Below are 24,635 nucleotides of genomic sequence, written 5' to 3'. Positions count from 1 at the left end.
TTCTTCTTTTTATGCTATCCAACTTCCATGTTTACTTTTGCTGCCCGTCGAATGGAAATATGACAAATGCCCCGAAACGCCAGAGAAGTTGCCCTTGGGCGGAAGGCGTGGTACAATGCAATTGTTGTTGTTGCCAAGGGGCAGCAGTAGGGCGATTAAAGGGGGAGACATTATGATATTTCTCATCTGCATGCCAGGGGTTAAGAGTTCCCAGTTTCCATATGGAATGCTCGTGGATTCATTGGGATTCCCTCAATTCGATTTATTGCTTTCTAGTTAGCCATTGAAATCTATAAATTATCAGCTTTTTGCCTCTTTTCCATTTGATTAATTTTGACGAGATTGAAATTGATTAAATTTCACATTTCCCAAAAAAGCCATAAAGCTGGAAATCCAATTATTTTGTGCATTTTTGGAATGCGAAATGAAGTTATAGCGTTTAATTGGATTTTTATTTATACGATTTAACAGAAACACTTAAAACTAATTTAGATATTGATTTAAAATCTATTTAAACTGAATTTTTATAGATTTCATTTCTATAAAATAAGTTTAATTGTGAGAATTACTTAATTGGTGCTGTGCCTTTAACCCAATTACAAATTTAAATTCATTTGCCACAAGCATAACTTTGTTTGTTAACGAACAATAAAATCAATAAACCTGTAATATACACCACAATTTTGTGCGAAATTTTAATGACCTGTTTTTGGTTTGTTGGATTTGAATGGTTTGATTTCAAATTAAGATTCTTGTTTGGGGGCTTTTGGTTCTTTTTTGAGTGAGAGAGACTAAATGGATACTTAGAGGTGTTATTTCTGTGACGGATTAATTTCTGAAAAGTCAGCTAAAAGCGTTGGCCATTAGAGTGTAACCTTAAAGGCATTAGAAGAGTGTTCTCTGCTCGTCGAATTGTCAGATATTCGATTTGATTCATTTCCCTTACTTCAATTTATTCGATAAGAAGCCACGCGCTTGCATTGATTATGGGGATTAGTTTCGAATGTGTTATTTATTTATGTTTGCCCACATCTGGTTTCTGGGCTCTCCACTCATTTTGCCATCTCTTAAAGTCTGGTTCTGTGTTCTCCTCTCTCGCTCTCTCCTATCCATCGGATGCGTCATGTTATAAGTCCAAAGCCCATGGTTTCGGTTTCAATCCAACATTGCCAACGCCACTCTTTCGTTCCGTGGCTCCCCTCGTTCGAGTTTTTATTTATTTTCACATCGAGGTATTTGGTTGTCAGGGGAATTTATGATGCCACACAACTAGATGGTGGCAAGTCGATGGCATTCCGTTTCTGTTTACAAAAGCGAAAAGTTTGCCAAATGAAAAACATTCGGGTTTGGGCGATAATTTCCAGTTCGATTTCCCTCACATTTGTTTACTCTATGTTCTTGGTTAAACCCTAATTACGTATCGAGCACTTGAAGTGCAGGGCAATCACTCGTTCTCCCTCCGTCCCCTCTCCATTTTGCAACTCATTTCGCTATATCAATTTACAATAGAAATAATAACAACGATATGAACAACAATACGCCCTGTTGACAGGCTATTATGAATGGAATTGGGTTTCCACTGCTCTAATTTGATTTGACCCAACTCCCCCTCATACGTTCTCCGCTCTTGCAATTCACTCATTGATTCTTATTAGTGGCACAATCATCCAAAAATAGAGTGCAATGGAAAAATGTATACGAAAATATGCACTCGTTGAGGAAAATCATTAGGGAGTATAGCGCAGAAAAGTGATTCAGGCAAGCTATGCCTCTGTTTCACATTTATTTTCACATTTTTTATTTTTTATTTTGGAGTTTAACTGTTCTTATCGGATTCCTAATTTATGTGAGACTTAAAAACAACAGTTTTAATGAGGTACATTTTTTTAAGAAGTCTAGTGACTCAGTCTTAGTTTTCGTGCTTAATTCTTATTAAACGATGTGATTATTCATTTGTAATGTTTTTAACAAGTTTAGTTTTTAAAAATACGAATTGCAAACAATTGTTTAAAATTTATTTTATGAACATACGGGACTGTTTTTTGAGTTTTTCATATATGTTTAAATTATATGTTTAAAGTTGTAAACGTTTTAGAGCTTAAAATTGACTAACTAATATAATATATATGGACGAGTATTTTAGCTTTTTTAGCGTTATCATATCTTTCAGTTTTTTGGTTTTCCACTTAATTTTTATATATGTTTCTGAATAATTTTACAAATATTAGTTGAATAGGGCTTAATAATATATATATATATATATATATATATATATGCTCGTATATATATTTTTATAGCAAGTTTTAAGTTTTATTTCTCTGCTGGATAACTAGAAGGAAAATAAATAACACCTGACATGATGTTATAGCGGGGTGGGAAAAACTTCGTCTGTGTGAGCAGAGGTGGCTTGGTGCACGGGGTTTTCATTACCGGAAATTTGAGAGCGAAACGCAAGTGGGGAAAAAGGAAATAAAAAGAAATATGGAATAAGTGAACTCTGGGCATTTGAGGCGTACAAAAGGAAAAGTGCCAGGTTACCTAGCGTTATGCAATGAAAACTGGCACAAATACCACTGCAAATACATATTTTATGCGTATGCCTTGGCTAGTGTGTGTGTGTATGTGTGTGTGATTGCCTTTGCCAGGCACTTGACTTCGCCATACAATGTTTGCCCATTGTTGTTGTTGTTTTTTTGCCACACTTTAGCAATCATCCTCGTCATTGTTGTTGCTGCCTCCGCTGTTGCTGCTGTTGTTTTTGTATTTTGTTTTTCTCCTCTTGTTATTGTTGTGCACGCAACACGCATGAAAACATGGAAAAATTGGCGCAAAGCTCTCAAACGAGAGTGGGTGGTTTTCCTTTTTTTTTTTTTTTTTTTTTTTTGGCTTGGGGGCGGGTGGTTGGAGGAAATTACTAGAGAAAAGAACGAAGTGAAGTGAATTTGTAGTACTGAAGTGGTAAGAAAAAGGGGGCGTAGTGGTGGGCAATGGGCGGCTGGCGCTTAAGGAGGTCACGTAGGCAACGCATGTATGTGGGCGTGGCCCAATGCGTTTTGTCTGTCTGTCTGTCAGTTGGTGTGTGTTTGTGTGTGTGTGTGTGTGTTTATGTTTGCTGATTTGCTGCTTGTTTGGTTTCGGTTTTCACACAAATTGCAATTGCAATTTCAGTTTGCTGCTTCTGCTTCTGCTAAACATAAAGCTCAGCTTCACATGCATCTTTCCTTTTCATTTTCCGAAAATGTTGTCATTGTTTGCTATTCTACTGAATAGGAAAACTGTGCAAAGGAAAGACAGAATCAAAGCCAAATCATTTACGTTAAAAGCCCAACAACTTTGTCAGCCTAGACAATAAACAACAAGCATGGAAGTAAAGCAAAAAGAGGAGGGAAACCTGAACCAAGACTAGCCGAAAAATGTTTGCCTTGAACTAGGCGACGGGAAAACAACAAAAAAAAAAAAAAAGAAAACAAAAACGGCTGGCGAGGCAAATAGAAAATGTCAAAGGGTTCTCCCCTCGCTGCCTAACAGCTAAAGCAAAAACCCAAAGATCCTCTGGATTCTGGTGGCTATGTTAGCGGTGGTGGTGGGGGTAATATACAAATGGATCTTGACAATCTTGAATCTTGAAATGGCGAAACGCACAGAACGCAGAACTTTTCCTAGGACTGGGAAAACAAAGGTACACTGGGAGAAAGTCTTATTTTCAAGAAAAGATTCCAAAGAAGTTGCCTTTTATTTGGTATTAGTTAAGTATTTCTGGTATTTCAAAGTTTAGTTTTTATTAATATTCCAACTTTAAACTAGTTTTTCTCTCAGTGCACGAATGTAGACAAAGTTGGGTGGCATTGGCAACCCTTAATTTAGCAACAACAAAGCGCCATAACAAAACAAGTGACGATTGGGTTGTTAGCGGGGGGTGTTGAGGACTGGGAAAGTCAGGCGGTGGTGTAAAGGGTCGCCATGTTGACCCAATTCCGACGTGGCAATAATTTGCACGTCTTCCATGGAGAGGAAAAGGAAAGCGAGGGGTTGGAGGGAGTTACTGACTGTGGAAATGTTGCGGTGGGCGGGAAAATGAGTAACGCTGGGGGTATTTAGAGGGCAGTTCCGCCCATCGTCAGTTGCAATGCTTTTTTGGCTTGCGGCTGCATTCTATCTCTCCCTGGCCCTCTCTTTATCGCTCCTGGTTATTATGTAGCATACCTACCACACCTCCCCCTTTTCCTCCCTCCTGCAAAAACAAATATTGCAACGATAACAACAACAACAGTGGCGCTTACAACAATTGCTCTATGTTGGCCAGCGAAATCGAGTTAACTACGGATACTATTGCAGAATGTATTCCATGTTCGCTCATTAGCCTGTTCACTGACTTGCGGACATAAGCAGATATTGATTACCACACCGAGAACAAATAGGGGATTATTATGCAGACATTATATTAAATGGACTGTTAATGAGTGTTTAGACAAGCAATTTGGAAAATGTGTACGTTTAAAGCTTGGAATTTGAAGCAACTAATTAGGCTTTTATGGATAATAATGCTGTAAGAGTTAAAAGGCTTCTGAATAATATTTTCCTTGCGATGATAACTGCCTTTAATGTCCCTTCTTCTTTTTCATGACTTACTTGATTTAAAATCTGCAAGATAAATAGCTGTGTAATTGTATGATTTCTATTTTGCAGAGCTAAATAAATAAGTTTAAAACGCTTTTCATTTAGCATACCATCAACTTTTCATACCCACCGGAAGTGCGACTAAAAGTTTCTCAGTTCTGTAAATGATTTCCATTTTCAATTGGTTTGTTTAGAATGTGGGGGAGTGTGGTAGAGAGGCTGCAGAAGAGGTAACTTAATTGAGTTAGAGCCTAACACGGTTAATGGTGTCCGAGAGAATTAGGAAACAGGATCTGGCGAACAGGAATAGGAACAGCAACAATTTGGTGCAATTAGCAGGGACAGTGCCAACAGGGACACGTGTTCCGACATCCTTCCGCACTGTTCCCCCTATTTTACTGCTGGGAAAATCCCAGTAGAGCCGCCAGACCAGACGGATAAACCCTCCGTTCTCCCCCATTTACCGTATTTATCTTGGATCCTTTCATGCCTAAACTAATCCACTCGCCAAATCAACTCAAATGCACGAAATTTAAATAAAAACCCAACTCCAGGGAACCCTAAATTCGCCCCTTTTTTTTTTGCCATCATCCTTTTCTACCCCGCAAAACCCAAAAATCCCAGTTGTGCAAATATTGGGACTGTCTGCTGGGGAAGCCACATCCCGGCGTACCCGGCGTCGTACTCCCGCTCTCTATTATCCTTTCGCTTTAAAACATATCAGAAATATTGCACGGATCCCCCCTCCGCCCTCTTTTCCACCGACATCAGCAGACGTCCCCGAAGTCAAATAAAAAAAGAGCAAAATAAAATGGAATCCGACTCTAAATCGGAATATTATTTTTGTTGTGTTTTTTTAGACTTTTTCTTTGCCGTGTTTAAAGTTGGGTTTTTCGAGGTGGCACGGGGGCGTGGGTCGGAAAAGGGGAGTTGGGAAAGGGTCAGTTGTAGGCAGAGACTTGTCTGTTGTGGGCGTGACCGTGGGGCGAATGCTTTTTCCTGGGGTTTCTGCTGTTTTGGAACTTGTCACTTGTCCAGGAAAAGGAGAAACACCAAGGCTTGTCTCTGGCACTGGGCCTAGGAAGCGGCAGCTGCTGCTGGCTAATTTCCCCACTTTCTTCCTTTTCCTCCGTTTCTTGGCTGCACAGGGAAAAGTAAAACTAACTTATCTTTTCATTTTATGTGGTAAATAATCTGTGAATTTCACCAAAGTTACACTCATTTTCATGCCTGCTAATTTAATTATTATAATCGCATCAAAAGAGGATTAAAGTGCAGGAAGATCAATAATAATAAATATTATTTTGTTTTAATTTTGGAAAATCCGTCCAGTTTTAAATTCAAACTTTAAAAGAAGATATTGAAAAGCTTTCATTTAATGTTTATAAAAATTTGTATGATATTTCTCTAATTATTACTACTTTTCTTTTGAAGAAGACTTCAAATTTCTTTCTCTGCATGCCCTTTGATTTTGTGTTTGACCCTGTAGCCTGTGCAACGTCTAAATGTCACCATTCATCTTGCTCCAAACGTCCCTCCAGTTGAAAGACTACGACACGGGGGTGATTCTTTTGCCGCCCTGCGGTTTCTTTAGTTTTTCTCTTCATTTCCTTGCTCATTTCCGTTTGACATTTTCCTTGAATATTGAGCAGCAGCAGTAGCGGCAGCAGCAGCATCTTGACTCATTCTTCACTATATCCGATGGAAAAGTCTGCAGCGCAGTCCCATCAATTGGATATATGCCAGGAAGGTTGAGGGAAAATCCGAGTAAGGAGAATGGTCAGAGTTAGGGGAAGTGTTTACAGCATTTCTAGCTCGTTATTTGGCCAATTTCGTAAAGGATTTAGACCGGTTTTCTTTCTCTCTAGTACTAACCCCCAGCCAGTTATCCTTTCCCAAGTTTGTATGTACTTAGAGTGTGTATGTGTGCACATGTGCATATGCTCTTGAGGCTGCCAAAAACTTTGTCCTTCATTATAACTTCTCCTTTCCCTCCTTGCCTGCCCCTCCCTAGCCCTTGAAGAACAACTTTGCAACGTCAGAGTTTGCCATATTAAAATCATCATCAGCGGCAGCGTCCAAACATCCAGCTTATATGTATAAGAAGCTAAGTAAGAATAAATTGAGGCAGAAATAAAACGGGCGAATATTTCTGGCATGCCGTCATAAACTTCAACCAAGTGGGCGTGGCAGCAGCCTACACACACATTAATTTTTCTTTTTTTTTTTTTTCGAAACTGCCATCGCCGCGCAGCCGCCAAAGAGTTGCAAAGTTGCAGTGGCAGCTACGAAGAAAAAACACAACTGAAACTGAGACTTAAAGTCAAGCTGTAAGATGAAAAAGAGAGCTATCGATGTCGCAATGAATGTCGAAGCCCCCTTTTGCCTCTTTTAGCCCCTGGCATTTCACAAAGTTCAATAAACTGATACACCGAGGAAAAATATATACAACTTTGTTATCATTTAACATATTTTTTCCAATAAAATTGTGTCATGATGTGGGTTTATGGAAGCTGCTTGTTATATTACAGATTATATATTATTATATCCGCAAAGTATCTTGGAAAAACGTTGAAAACTAGTTTATGGATACTTAGTAAAAAGAATTAAGTTCAAAAGAAGAGCTACTGTTTGTCTTTCGTAAACTTATATGAATAGATCTTAATATTAAAACATGTTAAACCCTACTAGAAGTTGTCTTAAAATCCTTCGAGTATCCCTAATCAAGTTATAAACAAACTGTAATAGTTAATTTTAAAATATTTTACTAAAAGAATATTTAAGAACAAACCTCTAAAGATTGCTTTGAAAGTGTATTGCCGTCTAAAAATAATAATCCCCAGGCAAGTGACATTTGTTGCTGCGAACAACTTGAGATGAAATCTTTGGCAGCCAAATTTGCATTCAATTTTTGCCACTTGAAAAAGTTGGCTTTTCTTTACCGCATTTACAGCCCCATCCACATCTCCCCCTTCTCGCGAGGCCTGCGGGCAGAGAGAGATGATTAAAAACTTGTAGAATTATGCAAGTAAAATGAGCTACTTAACAAGTGGCGGGTGGGTCAGATTCGTACTCCGCTCTGCTTGCTAAAATCGCCGGTGGAAAGTTGACCTGCTGGTGCTGTTTGGTGTTTTTGTTGGGTTTTGCATAATTCCATTAGCCACCGAAAGTTGCGGCACGGGAGTCGGGAAAAGTTTGCAGCCCAAACTAATTCCCATTAAAATGTGTAATTCCAATTTACGGTGCGGAAGAGCAGTACTTGTGGTTCCAAGGAAAGTGCATAAACCATTTGACGCGGGGAGGAGGTTGTTTTTCGGAATGATTGCAATTATTAAAACACTCCGATGTCGATTCGAGAGCCTCTCCTCGGGTTGCCTAGCAGCTGCGGGACTAATTAGAGAATTCCAAATTCATCTCTCATCAGGGCGGCGGCTCAAGATAAACCGCATCCACTCGTAATTCCCATCAGGCATCCAAGTGAGGTCATAATAATGATAATAACGACCAGGAGGGATGCTGCTTGGAGGGTCCAGCGGTTGACAAAATAATCAAAATAAACAACAGAAAAAAAAAAGCAGAAAGTAATGATTAACCTTAAAGTAATTTGCATAAACTGCGAGAACTCTGCAGGAGCCACACCGAGCATAATTAATGAGTGACGAAATCCCAAAGAGGGGGGGGCGGGAAAGTTTTTCGGGATGAGCGTAAACCGCACAACACTAAACTGACTTTAATTGAGGGAGACATGACGAAATTATTAAAATTATTATGACAGGCCGCAAAGAGAGAAAGATAGAGAGAGAGAGAGAGTGGAGAGAGAGAGGAGAAATGGAGCCAGAAGCGTGACGAAACTGTTGACAAACTGGAGATGGAAGATTGAGAGAGAGGGAGAGAAGGGGAATAGGAATAAGTGTAGTAGACACAGAAACACAATTAAGCGAAATAATTGCGCTTGAAATAAACTTTTTTTTGAAGGGAGAAGGGAGAATTATAGGAACAGAACGAGAAATGCTCTTAGGGTTTTCATATGTGACGAGAAATTCCAAGAACTTTTTACACAGTGAAGAAAATTCGTTACTAATCAAATAGCTTGCCAAAAAAAAGAATCTCTCTGTAACTTTTTTTAAATATATGGTAATAATATTTGTATATGGTTGAATTTCTAACAATTTGTAATGATGAAACATTCCATTTTCCACTCATCTTCATATCTTTTCTTAGTGTTTCATCTGCATTTTCACTTTACTTTACTTTTATAATACGTTCAAGTTTTTAATTGTTCTCAAGACCTGATAAATCATTAGAACTTTTCTCAGTATGTGTGTTGTATAGCAATTAGTTAATGGAGTTTGTTTAAGACCCAAGCAAGTTTTGGTACTCTAAGGCTTATTTTTTTGCTATTCGCTGCTTGGCTCTGCTTGGCTCTTTTTATAATGTGCGTCAAAAGTGAAACAGCAGTGGAAAACAACTGGGAACAGAGCCATTAATGGGTGATGAAGGGGGAGGCAACACATTTGCTGGCCAAATTGACAAACAAGTCAAAGCCGTGGAATAAGAACCATAAAAAGCAATAACAGAAAGCAACAAAAAGAGGGGCAGAAAATAAGAATAAGGAAAAAGTTAGAAAATACAAATGAGAGGGTAAAGTTGGTAGCTATGAAAATGTGAGGAAAAAATATGATAAAAATGAAGTAGTCTCTGAGAGCTAGAAATCACAATGGCCACAAAGCAAAACAAGACAGAAAAAAAAACGAAGAACAAAAAAGAGAGAAGGAAAAAAGAGAGGAATCGCAAAAGAATAAGCAGCAGACAAGAAGTGAAATGAGCCAAAGGAAACTTCAAGTCAAATAAAAAGTCTTTAGCAACGCTTTTGCCTCATCTAATAATTTATGTTCCTTTGTCTGTGCGCGACCATCGAGAGGGGCTTTCCCTCCTGAGTCCCCCCCCTCCCTGTCTGTTGGATTGAGTTGAGTTTTCCATGGGTCCATAATGAACATTGTTTGCCTCAAGTTCAAAGTTTGCGCCAGGGAAATGCGCTTCATTAAATCGAAAGAGAGGACAAAGTAGGAAGAGGCTGGGGATGGTCTTCAGGGGGCGACTGAAAAAATACTTAATTTAAAGTTTTGCTATTTTATAAATATTCCTGCTTGTCTAAGTTCCTCCTTTTTTTTTATTAAACAAAAATTCTTTTAAACATTTTTTCATCTTAGAAATTAAAGAGAGAGCAAGGTGGTGACCTTGAGCTCAAGTCTAGCTTAAGTGAAAGATATATTGTGTGAACTGAGCAAGTCTAGGCAATCCGCACTGATGACAGATGACGACCACTGAGCGTTAAATGATGATGAAGCGGCCCCGAAGCGTAGCTTTCGCGCCTCTGCGTGAAAAGCTGAGTTTTTCCTGGGTTTTCTCTGAGTTTTTACACCCATCCCCGCCTCGTTTGATTTATGCCCTGAACTGCGCCGAACAGCTTGATGAAGTTCCTTTTCCAAAACATTACGTAATTTAATGCAAACCCCAAACTGTTGTCAAATATTTCACGTTGCAGGGGCAACCATAATAACGTTTTCCTCGTTTCTGACTGGTGGGTAAAATTCCTGCAGGAAGAAGAAACCAAAAAAAGTAAAATGCAGAGTGGAAACCGCTGACCAATATTTCACAAACAATGCCGAAACAAAAGCGAGAAATAAAGGGCGGAAGTTGCCTGCAGTTGTGGGCGGTGGGAGTTAGGTGGAAATGGAAAAGAGAATTTCCATCACAGCTGCAGGAGGCGCCCAACCGCAGTTGCTGTGTTTTTCCTCCCATCCTTTCTTTTCTTTTTTTTTTTTGGTATTGTTGTAGACTCCCCCAGCGGAGAATCCCTCAATTATGCAATTTTCTATTTTTCAACAAATTGAAACCGAACTTCCATCTCCCTTTTTTCGTATGCGCTGGCCCAGTTTTCTGGCTTCTAGCCACCAACACGCTGGCAGGTGGAAAAAGGTTTTTTGATTTGAATTTTCCTTTCCTCTGCCATCCGGGTTGGGAAAACATTTTTGGCCACATCTCAATAATGTACATATTGTTCGTCCTCAATCTTCGTTTCCAGCCTCGATTGCTAATCTCGAAAATAAATGTTTTCCTTTTTGGGTGGCAGGTAAGCTGTGCGCTTTTCTCTCTATTCAACTTGCAAATCAATTTCCCTCGTATCGCTTTTTGTTATCAATTCTGGGCAGAACAAGAGCTGGTATCCATACAGACGGAAAAAAATCATTAATATTGGTGGCCAAGTGTTTGCTTTTTACTTATCAAAACATATTTATGGCTCTTAGATATTTTTTATGCCAATGATTACGAAGTTATGGTGAAATGAGACTTACTTTGAAGTATTTTTATAGAGCGAAAATGTTATATAAATAAAATAGAGTAAAAGTAAATAAGTTTAATAACGAATTTGTATTGATTTTTTGCCAAGGTTTGACACTTAGAAATGTTTAATTAAAAAAAGGGATTTAAGTAATTTGCCTAACTCTTTTTTCACTCTGCAATTTTCGGAATGGAAAATAATTGCCTGCAACATCTGTCCCCTTTCCATATTTCCGGAACATCAATTCCAAAAGCGAGAGAACATTTTAACCGACTATATAGACGGCCTCCCACTCATTCCGCTGATTTGTTGTGGCGCCAAAAGTAAATAATAAAATGGAAAATCTTATGGAAATATTGCCAATGTAGAGGAGGAGGGAGGGAGTAAGTTCTGGATTTGTGTTAAGCACTTGCCACTTCATGCCGCCGGAGCTGATAAATATTTTCTGGGGAAATAGTTAAGCGAAGGGTGAAGAGAGGAAATGGCGAACTTTGTTCTGGGCAAATGAAAAGTTTTCAAAACTCTCCCTGGGCTTAATCTTGAATTATGAGTCGGAGGCACTTTCAATGGATTTATGGCAGCAGACAAGAACTGTTTGCTGTCTTAAAACGCAATAACCGTTAAGAACATCGACTTCCCCTAACCCTTTTCGGTTCCCTACTCTCTTAGCGCGTTTTGTTGGCTCACAATGCTTGGCACGTTGGTCAAATGGTCACGTTCCGTTTGCCCGAGGAACCCAGCGGCAGGTGACAAACAGGTGGAAATTGGGGGGTGGTGGTGGGGGTGGCTCGTTTCGAATGTGATTGATGAGAGGAGGAAGGCGGAGAGTGATAAAAGTTGACATTCGACAGGTGCGCGAAGCGAAAGGGAATGACAAAACGCATGTAAAACGAAGAAACAAGTCGCATTTTCCGAACTGAAGATAGACGGAAAACGATAGCAATGGAAATGGAAATGGCTAATAAAATTTATGACAAAAACATTTTTCAGCGTAGTAAGAGTTCTGTAGGGAAAAAGATTTTAAATTTAAATTTGTAAGTTTAATGAAGTTTTAAGAACTATATTTCAATTCTATTTTGTTTGCCAAAATTCTCTGTGTAATAACTAAAGAAATATATTTATTAGGAAATTAGATAAGCCCTTATCGATACTTATATCGCTGTGAGTCACGCTCTCATCTCTAATAGCGATGGCAAAGCCAACAAAGCAACAACAATTAGCGTGGCTGCCTTGATGTTATCTGTTACTGTCTGTATGGGTACTTATACTTATAGTACAGGCGGGTGCACACGCATCAGCATTCACACATGGCCTGGCCTGAAAGTGTGCCATTGGCATTCCCATTTAATGCTTGGCATTCCGCCCCTACCGCTCGAGAAACCCCCATGTAACACCCACCCCTCACCCCTCATAATGTTATCGCTTGGCATATTAAGCCAGAGAGCAAGAATCGTGCTTGAAATTCATTCATTTGCTCATTCACTCGCTCCAGCTATTGAGTCACCTCTTACTTGAGAGCTTGCATCAAACACGGAAATTAGCATATGTTCAAGGGGGTGAGAACCATGATGATGATGACAATGATGATGTTGACAAAACAACGTTTGCCATTTATATAGCCGAGCCTTTAATTGCGTTGAGAGACTGCCACACGAGGCGTATACGCAACTTTAATGCGCCCCGTTGCCCGAGAGAGATGAAACAAACTCTTTGTCCGCTGCTAATGACACATCGTAATTCCCTAGCAGTTTGATGTCCAGTTTGCTAAGCTGATTATGGTTTATTGATGCCTTTAGATCTTTACCGGCAACTTCCGGCCTAGTTCTATTATCCTTCCTGTGCTAGGGTTAGTTCATCAATGACACTCGCTCTGGGAAATCAATTCAATTTGTTATGCTAAACGTATTGTTGTGTGCATTTTGTGCATCTATTTATTTAAGTGCACTGCCCCGGAAAGTAAATTGTAACTTTCAGCTGGTGATTTGGGACACAAAAGTAAACTACGATAAAAAGCATTTTAGTCAAGAGGATAGACAATGTTGGTTAAATGCCATTTGTATTGATTTAAGATTTATGGTTGGCTGACTTCAATTATGTTTGAAGTTAAGAGCTTTCTTTAAAAATCCCTCTGCATTAAAATCAATTCTGTAATTGCATTTTCCGTAACATAGACCTGCCTACTGCCTCTTTCTGAGACCAATTTACGAAAATGTCTTGAGGTGAAAGGGTCGAATTTATTCAGCGTGACAAAGTTCGTAGTGTTAAGAGTGAATTTTGTAAATTTTCTGGATTTTCCCGTTCGAGCAGAGCACATATGTAAATGTGTGGCGGGCAAGGACAAGGACCTTTCACCCCTTTCGCTTGCATGTTGCCAAAGGCCAAGTGGCACCCAAATGAGATCCCTTACATACCCCAACTCCCCCACACCACCTGGGCTGGGGTTGTTACCTTTTTTACACGTGTCTCCTGTCAAGTGCAGCGTGCGGGGGGGAAAGCATCGACAGGAGGGTCCTTGAACGAAACCCAACCCAGAAACCCCTTGAATATTTGTGCCCAACTTGTTAATATTTCGACAACGTTTCGGGACCAGTGAATTGAATGGAGTGGAGGAGTGGAAGGGCGTTGGACAGGGCTGAAACCCCTCGCGCAGGACATTGAAAATTGTGTTGGCCCTTTTTGCAGTTGAACTTTTCAATTTGATTGCCAAACGAAAGGCGTTAAACGGGTCCAAGAGCAGGTGGGCTCGCCCCGATGACTAAAAGTAATTAAAGTATTTTCCCAGGTCGCTACACAAAACCGAAGGGGTGGGCTCTCAGAAAGACAAAAAGAACAAAAAACAGGGGCCAGGAAAAGCTCGCAGCTGCTGCAAATGATATTCAATTTGTAGAGAATGTTTTCTAGGCGGGTGGAATCAAAACAACAAAATGTGGAACTAGGCTAACAGAAAAACAGGGCGGACGGTAAGTGAGGGGGCGTGGGGTAAACATAATATGCATAAAGCCAATGGCCCGGAGAGAGCGGGACAGGGCTAGTGGACGGCTTTGACGATGGCTCCATGCTAGCTTCCAGCTTGTATTTGTAGCTGTTCCCTAGGAAACTTTTCCAGGAGGACCAAAAACTTTGTCCAGCACTTGACTGTATCTGTACGATTTTCCTCTTTTTTTTTTTTTTTTTTTCTGCTACCTTAGCTTGCAGGAAGGAAGAAGGAAAGAAGCGGCTTCTTTGCACCAGCAGAAAGAATGTAATGGCTTATTTTTAATTTATTTTAGAATTTAATTAAATTAAGAGTTATGACTGATGGATTTTGGATACTTTGGATATACTTTTTGTAATTTTCTATCCCATTTAAGTACCAGACTATTTTTCCCAGTGTGCAATAGTCCGATGAATGCAATTTGGTTAAGTGTGCGGGCAAGTTGATACTTTTCGGAGCTGGCTTACGGATGATAGATGATAGGTACCGGAAAAATGAAACGGAAACAGAACAGAGCACTGGGCACTGGGATTAGTTTTGGCTAATTGAATTGTGCGTTCCAAGAGTTGGACAGGTGAAGTTGAAGGAGGAGTAAAGCAGCTCCCAACAATCGTAAATGGAAACTCGACGAGTTCATAGCAGTTTCCAGGGTCAAAGGGTTCACCAAGTATGTCTCGGGGAGAGATTCTAGGATTTTCTAGACTATTTCCATTTTACCTCCCATTTTTGATGCTCCGAGGGAGGAAGTTTGTTGGCTGCGTGTGTGTGTGTCTCTTGGCTAATCGTTTATTTACGAGACCGAACCGTAGCCGGAAAGCGTGTCTGGGCCCGGTTGACTGGCCCTTTGAGCCGGGCAATTAATAAAACATGAACTCAATTAGTTTAAAAGGCTCACCATGATCGAAAGGCATAAGCCGGCAAAGCATCTGGCGGAAATTGCCACCAGAAACGTTGACAAATTGCAAAGAGGTGGGGTGAAAGAGAGAGAGAGAGAGAGAGCTCCTAGAGAGACTCCGGGAGCGAGTTCAATTAAAAAGTCGCCGCGAGATCCTTTCATCGAACTCATTACAGCTCGCTTCTTTTGCTTCATTTTCCATTTCCGCCGTGCAATTTCCCCTTGTTCCCCTTGCTCGCTTTTTTCGGGGGGCAATTAGGTGGCCCAGAAGCTTGTGGCCAGCCCAGAAGTCCTTTTACTGACCATGTCCTCACAAAGGCCAAAAACAGAAGCCAAGAGAATGGCTGGAAAATCCTTCACCGCCGAAATTAATTTACTCCTCTTGCAATTTTCCCTTTCCTTTCCCATTTTCGTTTCGTTTAGGTTTCCGCTCTGCTTTTTCGACTGGTCTGTTTTCCTTCCCTCGATTCGTTTTTCCACAATTTGCCACAAATTTCCCTGTTGATTCTGGGAAAACTCATTTAAGGGAAAAAACGGCAGCTCAGGTCAGGAATTAAATTATTGATTCGGCGGGATTCATTTAGTGAGAATCTTTTAATAGGTTTCTAAGTCTTATTTTTGGGAACTTTAAAGTTGCTAAAATGTGAGTTTAGGCTTTGAAAAATCTTTGTGAAGTGACTTTAAAATCATTATTGATCCCTTGCATTCAGGACACTTTTTTAAGAATCCTTTCCCGTATAATTTCTTGTTTTTCTAAAAAACAATTTGAATTTCCTTTGGTTTTTCTCTGTGTAACCAGACATTGCATACATGAATTAAGTCCAGCACGGATTTGATGTGAAAAAGAAGAAAAGTAAAGCTCATTGAATTTTAAATTCAGTTTAATTAAATCTGCAACTTTTCGGGCCCCATTTCAACAATCTGGCCTAGACGGCTGAGGAGGAGGCCGTCGGCTGAGGAATCTTCGTTGGTTCCGCTGGCGCTAATTGGGAAAATCGGCTCGGCAAAGTTTGTCCGGCTCAAAGGTATAATTTGATTGATGCGACTCCTGATCCGAGGCCCCAGGAGCTTCATCCGTTGGTCCGCCCATCAAAGCGAACGCCCCGAGGCGGAAGCGTAAGTTTTAATTGCCAGTCTGGGCAGTTTCTGGCCGTAAATCAGGGCTAGGAGGGGTCCAAAACATCATGCGAGCAGCTTACTTACCACTAGGTTACATAATTTACGAGCTTGGAGGTTTGCCTTAAAAACTATATGTATAAAAATGGAGAGGAAATGCTAAAATCGATATGGAATGAATTGGCGAGGCAGGCAGTCTTTTTCGTGCTTCGGGAAAATGGGTTAGAACGGAACTGCATTAATAACGCAAACGAAGCTCCCCGCCAGACAAGGAGCAGAAAATGGAACAGGAAATGCGCGTCCTGCTGGCCAGGAAGGTAATTTTGCACGCAAGCCCAGCTCCGAGTGCCAATAACAATGAAGGCTCCAGGAGCACCAGGAACAACAGTCTAGAATAGGTGAACAGCAAATAGGTTGTAATACTTGGAAAAAATATATTATGTATAACTATAAAGCGGTTTTAGGGTTGCTTTAGAATATTCTTCGGAGTTAAATTGTAACTTAAAAGGGGTCAGAAAATATTATATATATTTATTAGATATTTAACAAAGGATTTTGGAGATAGTTTTGAAGATGTATTTGATTTATTTTATGAAAGTTTCATAGTTAAAGATCTTTATAAATGGTTTTTTAAGAAACAGATTCTGATACTTACTAAGACAGTTTGCTTGTTGTTTAAGAATAATTTCATTTACATTTCAATGGAATAATATTAATATTTTTTGACTGTGTGGAGTTGCAGAATGCAAACGGAACTTGTGGGTGGCTAAAGCATTGTTGGCTGAGACTTGAAACTTTTTCCTTCTCTAATTGATGGCAAGGACGATGAACTCCTGCCAGAGAGAACAATGGATTCTGAAAGTGCATAAAGCCGTTGGCAATCAGTGTAGTCTTAGTACCCCAATACTTGAAAGATGATGTTTCCCTCGAACTTGCAGATATATATTAGCGGTCTTTTATTTTGCGATGAGAAACAATCGGAAAAACTTTTTCATTGCATTTTTGGCGGGTGATAAAAGTTTTGGAGTCTTCTCCTTTTCGAAGGGGGAGTTCGAGTAGTGTTGGCTTCTAAAGTTCCCCATGGTTGTGGTCCCCTTGTAATTAAATGCGACACTTTAGTTCCCATTTCAACGGCGCTGTTCTAATTTCGCCACAGAATAACTTTATTTACATGTGTCTGCGTGTGTGATTTGTCATCATTTCTGCGAGAGATAGAGTGAAAAGGGAGTGAAAGTCAGTTCAGTCGGTTTCTGTCTGTTCTGTGGTGGTGTTGGTTCTTTGTTTTAGCTGGTTTTTACCCCCCGCAAAAACCCATCTCGAAATCCACCCGAAATTGGTTGGCTTTTCACAATGGCGGGTATTCCCGTTTGTGGACACTTTTAAATGACATTTTTGCGTAGTTTTCCGCTGTCCAATTCCCGCTGTCCATTCATTTTAAACCGAGTTTTTCAGCTTTGTTCGCTTTTGTTTTTTCTAGATAGTTTTTTTGCGTCTAGCATGGCCATTTGTACTAATTTTCTCAATTGTTTGAAAACTAGACACGCACGTTAGAGATGGTAACGTGAGGAAAGTGTTTTACTTTCCTTTTTTCCCTTTTTGTGTTCTACTACAATGTATGGTAAAGAAGAATACATTTAAAATATGCATTACCACGAACATATGAACCTACTAAGCCACGTGCTCATCTCTAGCTAACATACAAACAGGATATTCCCCTTTGTGTGTTGCATACTTTGGGGCGAACAAGTTTCTGCGGTTTCTCCCCTTCAACCCTTTATTTTAACGTATATTGAAATCATGGCTAGTTTTTGTTGTTGTTCTTGTTTCCATCGCTGCTGTCGCCGACCGATAAGACAATTTAAAGTTTTTAAGTGGTTTAAGTGGCGCTCCCTGGAGCATCGATTAGGATAATGTCCTAACAGAAAACTTTTTGCTAGTGATGAATAAAGCAATGGAAGTCTGGATGAGTGTGCTGTATATAGAGTGATGGCATTTATGGAACTCAACGCAATCAGTTGAGGCTCGGCATATGGCGAGCAATGCGAGAAATTTGTTCAAACAAATAGCGGGCAAAAAAGAGGCAGGAATTTATCTGAACTCCGCGTTGTGATTCGTTTTCCTCTTTTTTTCCACTCATCCAAAAATAAAATGCGCACAGCGTAAACAAACAGTTGGTTGTGCCTCAGTGTTTTTCCTTTTTTTTTCTACTTCTCTCTTATATATTTTTTCCAAGAGGGGGCCTATGAAATAAAATTTGTTTATATTGAAACCGAAGCGAGAAAAATATGCAAAAGGTCGATGGGCTGTATGTCTGATGGGTGTATGCTTGAGAATGTGTGTGTGTTTGATGGATGAGAAAAGGGAGAACATATTCAGACACTTGATGAACAGCGCGAAATGTCTGTACGAAATAAGCAGAAATTCGAGGAAATCGCTTTGCCCTAATGGCATAATATTAGTACTCAAAGCCAATTTCGCAAATATGTTTCCACCAAAAAAATCCCTATCTCTTTCACCTACTCTTACCTAGCTTATTAGAGAAGTTCTCGTTCAAAGGACTAAAATCAAATTTTCCAACATTTTTCCTATCATTACAGGTAAGGTGAAAATATCAAAGTGGTCTTGGGGCTATTCCAGACTGTCCTCCAACCAGTTTCCAGTTTAGAGTCTGCTTTTAATTATGCACTTCAAAGGCGGCAAATTCGACGATCCAAATTATTTGAACTGCGACCCAAAAATTGCATGGTAAAGTGGGAAATTCACTACAGGAGGGGGTGGAGGAGGCAGGGGGCATGGTGTGTGGATAGTAAACTGAGCAGCCGAGCAGCTTAATTAAATTGCAATTTTCCCGCCGGCAACCGGCGACAACCAGCGTCGATGGCAAAGTCAGCAGGAAACTGCAAACGGACAATGGGAAATGGTTGGCCAAGGGGGTTGAGTTCTGGGGAAAATGGGGGACAAACGCTGGGGGCCCAACACCCAAGCGATGGAAGAGCGCGAAAATTGCACAAAAATAACAACAGTCCAACTGAACTAAAAGTTGCCAAAACAACAGTAATAACAACAACGACAGCAACAACAGAGGAAAGCGAGAAAAATTCATTATTTTCCCAAGGCACAAAAGTGGCATGAAATATGCAAGAAATGTGCAGCAATCTAGGCAAACTCTTCAAATGAGTGAAGTAAACGTAACTTGATGAGAGCGAATCAGAATCAGAATGTGTATATATGGTACGCCTTACATAACGATGACTTTTTCAGCACTTTTCCAGTAAATTTGAAGAGCTAAGGGGGCTCTTTATACCTCCGTTCCCCCTTGGAAAAACCAACTCAATCTCAATCAACTCTTGTCGACAAACTAATTTCTCTCCCGTTTGCTTTGTTCACTTCAGCTTTCCACTTTTCCTCTTCACATTTTCCGCTCTTGAGTTCGCACGCGTTTTATCGCTTGATTCGGTGTGCCAAATCTGCGAGAAGCAGTGAAAATAATTAGAATATTGGCTCAATTGTTTGGAAAATCCGACGAAGAGAGTGTGCCTACCGCCTGATAATCAGCATAAAAATCGATGGCAACGATGAGCCGCCCGCCCATCATCAATGGCACCGATAATGATGTGGATACTTGGATTCTTGATGATCTGCATTCCCATTTAATTGGGGGCCATCGCTTCCCAAATGCTTCTAGTTAAATGTGCGAAAACTAACGTTGCGGCACCCCTTGCGTTCACCCCTTAATAATCATTTTCCTCGTCGTTTCTTTGTTGCAAAAAAAAAAAAAAAAGAAACAAATCGCCGGGCCATAAATCAAAGGCATTTCTCTGGGCCGGACAGTCGAGATAAGCGCATTTATAAATAAATAAATTTATCTTGCCAGCCCACGGGCTAACCGCTGAGTGTTGGGGGCATTCTGGCCTTGCGGCTAATTGAATTGCCATTCAGATGGGCGGCAAGGTCGAGCTATCGTCTATGACATTATTTGGGCAATCCTTTTTTATAATTCATAGTACAGCTGCGTGTCCTGATGCTGCTTCTGCTACTTTGCTAGGCAATAAAAATCGAACCAAATTCCGCGAGGAGAAAAAGTTAAGGCCTTGGAGTTGGAGTTCTAGCAATGCACTGGGGAAAATCTTAAGCATGAAATTATTTTCTTTCAATTCTTAAAATGAATTTAAAATGATTGATGAGTTATGTTGTCAAAAATCAATATTTACATTTTATTCTGAAAATATTAATTAATATTATTATTAAATATTAATTTTAAAAAGAAGTTTTCTTAAGTGTATCATAGCAGCTCTTCCTTTAATACTTCTTTACCAAATTTTTTCAAGTATAGCTCACACTTAAGGTACTTTTTTTCTATGTACCAAATATCTTATTCCTGCACTTTTACTTATCCTGCTCACTTGGAGAGAGGAAAAAAACACAGAGACAAGTAGAATTTGCTTGCTTGCGTGAGCTTTAAATATTATAGCATACTTTTCGGCGCCAGCACTTTGTCGTGGGCGTTCGTGCGAAAATCCTTGGCGAGGCGAAAGAGCAAAAGGCAAATGTCGGACACAAAAGGAGACAGTGAGAAAGTCCAGGAGAAAGCTGTGAAAGGGACAGGAGACAACAAGAGTGAGAGAGAGAGGCAAACACACAATGACTCGCAGCTACTCCAATATTTACGTAATAAAAAATTCAATTTAGCGAAAGTTTAAAAAACGATGGAGCAAAATTGGCATCGATGCGGATGTTGGATGTGGGCTATACTCGTATAAGATGGGATATCGCAACGCAGCGTTTGGGAGGAGCAGCTGCAGCATAGCTGGCTAATGCGGATGCTCCTGCCATCGTACCTTTGGAGATCCTTGGGAGCACATCAATTTCAGTCCCCTGGCCATAAATTCGATTTGCAAGTGCAGGACAAACATCTCCCGCAGAGTACCGCCAATGACTTCCTTTCAACCCCCCAGTGTCTGCCCCTCTCGCTCTCTGCATCGATTACGGATGCCGGATAGTTTTTACCCCGGAGAAATTCCGGAGGGGGTGATGGCCTTCCTTTCCATCCCTGCACAATTCCTCGGCTCCCCCGCTGGTTGTTCAATTTTCAGCTTGAAATGTAAAAAGTAAACTACGCAAAATTTGAAACTGATTGCGCCTGAGGCGAATGACAAACACACCGATGGATGGATACCAAAAGCTGCACTGGAATAAAAATTCGGAATTTTATAATTCAATTTGCAAATTTTGCGCAACAAATGAGAAAATTGTGTGAAATCTGTTTAGTTTTCTTGATTTTCTCTAAAGTGCTTTTGAGTGTTAATGAAAAGGATTCGATTATAAATATTTGGATTTTTGGTTTAAGTTTGAGAGGTTTAATCTATAAAATATATACTTTAAATTTAGAAAACGTAAAGTATAAACTTTCTTTATAAGAGAATATCTAATGTAGAAAAGTAAATTTCGAGTGGACTAACACTCAAACTAGCTGTGTCATGTCCTGGCTTCCACTTTAGCTGAGATTTGCTGTTGCTCACTTTGCTTTTTCTGAGAAGTACACGAAATCCTTGAGACTTGAACACATTTGCAATGCTCAGAAGACTGCTGATGGGCAGCTAAAAGCGACAAGGATGAGAGGAGGGCCAAGGTTCATGGGCTTCCACTGTCCTCGCAGAAACTCACTCAGCCTTGTGCCAATGTGTGTGTGTGTTGAAGAATGTACATCTATGTGGAAAGATGCGTAGGCCCAGACAGATTCCTCATTGCCTTGATAAGCCATTTATGATTATAGCAATTGATTGGTGACTCGTCTGTGTCCATCAGCCTGCGATTGATGATTACAACACGAGCAAATTGCGACTTGCCTTCGTCTTCGGTGGCAATAAAAAGTAAGTAATAGGCCACTGGCACTCGATGAGCGGTGTGTGTATCTGCAAGATACATTTCCCTCCTACCGCTGGCTGTCGATGCTGTCGATTGGTCTGGCGGTAAATAAATTAAATTTCCGCCACACTGTCATCAGGTGGAACACGGCTTGTGGACCATCCAGATATGCCCCCAGCCCATGAATATTTCATTGGGTTTGGGTCGGGCGATGGCTACTCAATCCGCCACGTCACTCCTTCTGCCCCCGTTTGCACTTTGCTTTATTAGCTGGAAATTTATGGCGTATTTTGTATTTCCCGTGCGGCAATTGCATTGAAGCTGTTTCCTCCGCGTCAGCTGCTGGAAATTGCTTATCAATTTATGCAATGTAGGTGATAAATTTATACCCCAGCCTCCTTGCTCTGCTTTTTTTGTGCCCCCCCTTAGCGTGGAGCTTATGCAACCGCAGCTGCTGCCAACTGCCGGTTGCACTGACCCAATTCCTTCAGTCGGCCCAGGACCGTACCGCCTCTCCGCTGCCGTTCTTGCTATTTTTGTAGCTGACCGCAAACGCATCGCTGGCCGTTTTTAGCCCGTTCCCTGTTTTCCCGTTTACATTATTGTTGCCATTCCTCGCTATTTTCAGCCTTTCGCCACTTGCAAAAAGCCAAAGAGCAGACAGGGAAAACAAAAAGAACTTTTGTTTAATACTTTTCTATCAAAATGATTTTAATTAGAAAGGAAAATCGTTTCAAAGGTAACCCTTCTTAAAAACTTTCAAATAATAGGCTACAAAATCATTGAATTTCCTTAATTTGAACACATAATTACGTATTAAATCAGAAAAACGAAAATTATTGAAGAGAAGATAACTTTTCAGACCTAAAATCATTACCTCTTGTAAAGCAAAATCAAAACTGCAGCTTAGGCTGTAGTTTTCAATAGCAAAATCTTAAATATTCCGCTTCCCAGATTCTTCTGATCAATAAACTAAAGGAAAACACTAACTAGTGTCACAGATTTCTACTCACAACACCATTAAATCGTTCAAATGATAGTCATTGTATCAGGAAAACAGGACTAAAATCTCGACAGAACAGCAGGGGGTTAAGTGCTGAGTGGGGCGAGAGGGTTAAGCTGCAGACACTCAGGTGCGACAGCAGACGGAAAAACTACAATTTGGATCAGAAGGCGAGGAAGAGAAGAGGAAAATTGCCAAGAGAAATTATTTTAATTCCATCAACATCATGACAAAAGACGTCGCTGCTGTCCGGGGGCGCCTAACAAGTTGACGTGGGCGAAGTGGAAAACCCCAAGAGCTAGCGCTTAAGCATTTTCATTAGAGTGGTGGTTGGCTGGGGCGGCTCCTTGTCGTCTCCCGAGTCGTCGACCTTCTCGGGCAGGACGAAGGAAGCACATTCATTTTGTGCGCCAGTTGGATTTTCTGGCAGGCCTCGCCAATCCTCGTGCGATTTGTAGTTTAATATGCATGGGAAAAGCATAATTTAATTTACATGATTATCCTGCGGGATCGTGACCGTGCTCCTTGGCCATATGCCTGTCACGGCCTAAGCCTTGCATTTGGGAAGAAAACCAAGAAAATCGAGAAAACCCAGAGAAAACCAAAAAACAAGAAACACCTTTCTTCAATAAACTCGTACACAAACGCACGCACACCCACACACTCTTCTTGGGTTCTATCTATTTCCATTTCGCACGCACGCATTTCTTGGCATCGGTTTCAGTCTGGTCTCTGCCAGGCTCTCGCCTAATCCTCGGCCATATCCTGGGGCCTCTTGGATTGTTGCGTGCGTGGCCAAGGATTTGAGGTCAGCAATTTCATTTGTCCCCTGCCTGGGCTTAGTCTAATTTGCCGTCTAATTGAAGCTGGACGCTGGCAAATGGCCCAGAAAGCTTTTCGGTTCTCCGGGTTACCTAAGATTTGGAGAAGGAAATTGTTTTGATAGCTGCCAAGAAGCAAGCCAAATGCGCCTTAGATTCCCTCTAAATCAAAAGGAAACCAATTTCATCCAGTTTATGTTATGTTATTTACTGTTTAATTAAGGAATTGAAAATCCTCAGGCTTTAAAGCAACCAATTTTCCCAATGCGTTGTACCTTTTGTTGCCGAAATCTAAAAGTTTTAATTACAATTTTCCCATACAAAGCTTTTGAATTTGAAACGTAGCTGTGCTGGGTTTTTATTAAGGGCCATGGCAAACCTGAAAGGAAGTTTCGAAAAAACAAATTCCAATTAAATATTGCTTTAATTTGAAATGCATTATGCATAAGTAAGAACTCAAATATGGGTTCGGGAATTGTTTTCATTATCGGTTTTTTCCAAAGTTTTAATTATGCAAAATTTCCCTATGCGGATTTTCCAAGCCATTTTTTATACTCGCCGGAGAGTTCAGTGAACGTTTTTTACGGCCAAATGAATTTTCGCACAGCTAATCATCCGTTTTACGTTTGGCTTCCATTTTAAATACGGCAGCGTGCGTCGATTTTTTTTTATGGCCCGAGCCATAACGAAAGCAACAAAATGTTGGCGCTAAAAGGCAAATTTGTAGTAGCCACACCCCCTACCCGCCGCCACCCTTACGAATCGAATCACATGCAAAAATGAATCATACCGGCATCGAACCAGCAGCTGGTCGTAAAGCAAGGGAAAAATGGCTAGGAAAATTGAAGGGAAAGGGGATTACAGAAAGCAGAGAGGCAGATCTCTAAGCTCTTTCAACTACAATAAAAAAGTGTTTTTATGCGTCGCATTTCGCTCTGAGTGCCACCTCCCTTTCTACTTTCTATTCCCCTCTCAGGGCCCCTTCACTTAATTCGCAGTCG

The 24,635-nt window shown here is 40.5% G+C and overlaps 1 protein-coding gene across 7 annotated transcripts in view; it reads left to right on the top strand.

The window, feature by feature from the left end:
- The window catches only part of LOC108111935 (mitogen-activated protein kinase kinase kinase kinase 5), a 52,219-nt gene that overhangs the window by 1,904 nt on the left and 25,680 nt on the right, over positions 1-24,635 (top strand). The gene's annotated exons all lie outside the window — the stretch shown is intronic.

This window comes from Drosophila eugracilis, unplaced genomic scaffold (assembly GCF_018153835.1).
Source record: "Drosophila eugracilis isolate 14026-0451.02 unplaced genomic scaffold, ASM1815383v1 contig_90, whole genome shotgun sequence".
NCBI lineage: Eukaryota > Metazoa > Arthropoda > Insecta > Diptera > Drosophilidae > Drosophila > Drosophila eugracilis.
The sequence above is the reverse complement of the archived record's forward strand: the minus strand, read 5'-3'. Positions and strand labels throughout refer to the sequence as shown.